Source organism: Lepus europaeus, unplaced genomic scaffold (genome assembly GCF_033115175.1).
Source record: "Lepus europaeus isolate LE1 unplaced genomic scaffold, mLepTim1.pri SCAFFOLD_633, whole genome shotgun sequence".
In the NCBI taxonomy this organism is placed as follows: Eukaryota; Metazoa; Chordata; class Mammalia; order Lagomorpha; family Leporidae; genus Lepus; species Lepus europaeus.
Genome location: NW_026909511.1, coordinates 1 through 4,963, shown reverse-complemented (window position 1 = coordinate 4,963; position 4,963 = coordinate 1). Strand labels below are relative to the sequence as shown.

At 38.5% G+C, this 4,963-nt stretch overlaps 1 long non-coding RNA gene across 1 annotated transcript; it reads right to left on the bottom strand.

Moving 5' to 3' along the window:
• Positions 1 to 1,208: 1,208 nt before the first annotated feature.
• LOC133755623 (uncharacterized) lies at positions 1,209 to 4,215 on the bottom strand. The gene is made up of 3 exons (XR_009865430.1): positions 4,159 to 4,215; positions 2,735 to 2,785; positions 1,209 to 1,259 (listed from the first exon to the last, which is right to left on the bottom strand). It is a non-coding gene; the product is annotated as an uncharacterized LOC133755623 (long non-coding RNA).
• Between the last annotated feature and the right edge of the window lie 748 nt (positions 4,216 to 4,963).

Here is a 4,963-nt window from a genome sequence, read left to right as displayed (position 1 = left end):
CTTGGCAAGGATCCAACTACCTATCACCTGCTACCTTTTAGCATGCACATTAGTAGGAAGTTGAACCAGGGGTTGGGCCTGCACTCAAACGCAGGCACTGTGATATGGGAAGTTGGATCTCAAATGACATATTATCCACTGTGTCAAATGCCCACCCCTCAAAGACCCTATTTTTCTCCATTTTCTTTGAAGGCAGAAAGAGAGAATGAGAAACAGAGAAGGATTTCTCTTGTCTGGTTCACTCTCCAAGACTAACACACAGGCATTCTGAACATTTCCTTAGAGCTTTGTCTAGGGGCTACTCAATGTGAATATCAGAAGGAAGAAGTCCTCTTATAACATACTCTTATTTAATCCAAATCTATGCAAAAATATAGGAAAAGTAGCTACATATGCTACTGTGAGAACACACTAAAGGAGTGGCAAAGACTGTCTGTTGCCAAGCTCCATTCAAGAGTTTTGCCAAATCACAATCTTCACCTTTCTCTGGTATATTTGCTTTTCTAAGTGTCTATATTTATATCTTTACAATTTTGCAAGTGATAGTGACAAATCTACTGATTGGAAGAGGTGTGCTTTTTATGACCAGTGTATCTTATGTATAATTTGATCTTGGGAAAATAGAAAATTCTCCACAGATCCTACAGTGAAAAGATGTAGAAAGTATCAAGACACCCTGTATTCCTAAGGATATTTTCAAGAGTAAATTGTACTAATCCCAAACTTATTCCTTCTTTCATTGTACTATGTTTCAGCAGGTGTTGACAGAAATATCTATGTGTGATTCTATGCATAAACATTTACTTGAGAATATGTATATCTTTTAAAATTTATTGGAACTTTGGGGGACATCGCTGTGGTGTAGTGGGTAAACCCCAGTCTGCAGTGCCAGGCCTCCCACATGGGCGCTGGTTGCGGCCTAGCTGCTCCACTTCTGATCCAGCTTTCTGCTGGTGCACCTAAGAGGGCAGCAGAGGACTCCTGCACCCACATGGGAAACCTAGAGGAAGCTCCTGGCTCTATAGTTCATACTGGCCCAGTTCCAGCCATTGCAGCCATTTGGGAAGTGGACCAGCATTTGCAAGGCCTCACTTTCTCTCTTTGTCTCTCTCTGTTTCTCTCTCTCTCTCTCTATCTACCTACCTACCTCTCTGTAATACTTTCACATGAATAAGAATAATTCTTTTAAAAAATTTGTTCGAACTCACCATTCATTAGGGTCTTCCACAGTGACAGAGTGCAGTTTACCCTGGTTTGGGCTAGGAGATTATAAAGCAAAAGTACACAATCAGAAAGGATGCTGATTTTAAGCTAAGTTTTTCAGATGAAATCAGTACAGTTATTCTAGATACAAATGGATTTTTACTCATATGTTTGAGGGTCTTTCCAAAAGTTTGTGGAAATTAAATAAGAACGTTAAGTTACTTTAGTGCAAAATAATTTTATTTTTATTTATTAATGATGTTGATTCATTCATGTGTGACCTAGTAGATTATAAACTTACTTTGTTGGATCAGAGAGCTATAGGTACTCATAAACTAGGTGGTCTTTAGTCACTACTTAAACCCAGTGTTGATGTTATTAGGAACACAACTTCATATTTCAGGTATAAACTTCTTAGTGATATGAGCTTAGTAATGCTCTAGATATAATTAAAACTATTATTAACTTAGTCACAGAGAGGGATAGCCCTTTGTGGTGCCACTTCATTCAACTCAACTTCAATTTGTAGGGACACATCCCTCTCACCTCACCTAAATTCTTGATTCTCAAGTCTCACCTTCACCTCCTTACTTCCTTACTTTCACCCATGTTTGTGGTTCTTGTCCATGAGATATGGTCAGGTAGCTGCAGACCTGAGTCAGGGGTTCATTCATCCAATAGTGTGTCTGGCATGGGTTATGGGTGTCTTGAGGCTTTGGGGACATTTCTAGGGTCTGTTAGTTTTCTTTTTCTGTGCTTAGGGCTCCTCTTCTCTGTGCTCAATTTTACCTTTTCCTTATTGCAAACAGGATTCCTTCTCAATTCCTTTTTGTTATATGATGAATATTGTCCCCCAAATTTGATTATTTATATCCTTAGCCTTGTAACTCACAATGTGAGCTGATGTGCTAATAGGCTCACTGGAAACTAAGCAGTTAAGACGAGGTTCTATTGGCATAGAGTGAGCTCCTAATCCAATAAGACTGGTGTCCTTATAAAAAGAAAAAATGTGAATGCAGGCACAAACAGAAAGCATGCCATGTACATATGTGAGCAGAGACCTGGGTAAGGACTCTCTAAGTGCCAAGGAATACCATAGATGGACAGCAATTGACAATAGCTAGGAGAGAGAGGCATAGAACAGATACATTGTTACTGACCTCAAAAAAGGCTATGTGCAGTAGTTCATTTTCCAGTTCTAACCCCTAGGTCTGTTATATAATAAATTTGTTTAAGACACTCAGTTTGTCATATGTTGTTACATTAGCTCTAGCAAATGAACACTGCCCACTCTACTTCAGTCGCATGCACAAATGATCTGATAGTTTTCCAAGAATTTTGGAACTAGTTATCAAAATGGGAAGAAGTCTGTTTCTTCTGACCTGTTCCTCTTTTATAGAACTGGATGCAAAAAAGAAAAAAAGTTACAAACAAAAGCTGGCACTGCTTTAGAAACAGTTTTGAAGGAAATCTACATTTAATATGTATTTAGACATATGTGTGTATATCTGTATAGAAGTAGGTATCTGACCTTTCATTTTCGACTCCGCCATGAGTGGATGCTGCTTCATTTAGAGCAGGGCTGCGGGTTAAATTGTACATAATCAAACACCACGTGAATTCATGAACTTCATTTTTTATTCAAATTAGTTATAATTGATCTATAATTTTAAATTGGTTAAACCTAAAAAGTCACAGTTATTTAAAAATTTCAGATGAAATCAGTACAGTTATTCTAGATACAAATGGATTTTTACTCATATGTTTGAGGGTCCTTCTAAAAGTTTGTGGAAGTGTGTCTGGCATGGGTTATGGGTATCTTGAGGCTTTGGGACATTTCTAGGGTCTAGGTTATTTTTCTGTGCTTAGGGCTCCTCTTCTCTGTGCTCAATTTTACCTTTTCCTTATTGCAAACAGGATTCCTCCTCAATTCCTTTTTGTTATACAATGAATTTGATTATTTATATCCTTAGCCTTGTAACTCACAATGTGAGCTGATGTGCTAATAGGCTCACTCCTTTTTGTCCAAAGTAAAAAAGTTTTATACAGTGGAAATTAAACTCTTAGGCCTATAAAATAAATATTCATGCCTCAAGACTTTTTGAAAATGTTATTAACTGTAACAATTTCATTATCTATGGGTTTAATGATATTAAAACACATGTACACAGCATACACTGACCAAATCAGGGTAATTAGCATTTTCATCTCATTATTCTTTCATTATGTTTGGAGATGCTGAGATTCTCTCTTCCAGTTCTTTGTAAAATATGTAATAGGCTATTGTCAGCCCACTGTGCAGTGGAACTGTAGGACTTACTCCTTCTAACTTTCTTTTGATACCCATAGTACAGCCACTCTCTGTAACTACCTCCTAGACCTCTTCAAGTTCTGGGTACCTATACCTCTTGTCCCAACTGATTTCCAGCTTTAACAGCCTCCCTCTCACCATCTCCTTGATTAAACCCATCATGGTTGCCTTTCCTGCTCCATAGATAGGGTTGAATCACTGCAAGCTAGAAGCAAGAGTTCCACCCAATGTGATAGTGGGTTTGGGCTGAGTGGATTAGCCTCACATGGTGGCAGTGCCCTGGAGCATGAGGGATTGATCCTGGGAATATTAGCTCCTTTCTTTTCACTGAAACCTCCTGTTTTCCCTGCCTACATCTACCAAGTGTTTGCTTCCAAAATGGGTTCTCTTCTCCCTTGTGTCACTGTGCATCTCACACACAGGTATTCTGATAGCTGCCTGGGTTCTGAATTGTGATAGGCTCAGGTTTCTAAAGTACACAAACATATCATGAGTACATATTTTCTGACCTGGCCCACTTTTTTACATCTAGGTAGAAAACACAAACAGGTTACACACAGACACTGACAGGCTGTCAATTAACTGTGTGCTGTCATAACGACTCCAAAATGGTTTCCCATGCAGACAACAGAAAACAAACTCACCTATTATTGACATTCTGGCTAGGGACAACCAAAATGTCTGTCAACGGATTATCATCCCTGTGAAAACAAACGAAAAACCAAAAATACCATCAGACAATTTGGAAGAAATGATGCTCTTTCCAGACAGGAGTTTCAGGGAACAAAGAATAAGTCATACATGCGAAAGCCTAGGGACACATGATGGGAACTAAAGCCACAGTTTAGGATCATGACAGCGAGACCTGTAAGCCTGCCTCAAAATATGCTTGTGTGTGTATGTGAGGGTGTGTGTGTCCATATGTGCTTGTGTATGTGTGTGTGTGTGTGTCCTTGTGAATGTAATTATTTACTAGAAATAGAAGGAAGCAAGGGGAAGCACCAATGTGATGGTTAAGAATCCTTCCCCACATTCTGTTCTCTGTCTCGTTCTGGTCAATGTCAGATAAATTTGGGAAATGAGAGGGAAATGACAGTGTAGGGATGGGGAAATCCATCTGGATAAAAGTTGATGTAAGGTTACAAATAAAGGGGTGGGGAAAATGCTGGAACAATTACAGTTGAATGGCAAAAATTAGTCCCTGGTGGCCATTTGGTTAGCCTGAAACCAGTAACGTAGGTAAGCATCTACCTAAACTATAAGATTTTATAAACTGAAGAGAGAGCATGAGAGCAGAATGATTATTTTTCTTTGTACTTTGTTTCTAGTATACCTTATTTTTTAGAGAAAATTTATTTGTGGAAAAATTAAAGTACTGAAAGTTTCTATATACTGATTATACTCATTCTGTCTCAGACAGTTTCTTCTATTCCTAACACCTTATATTCT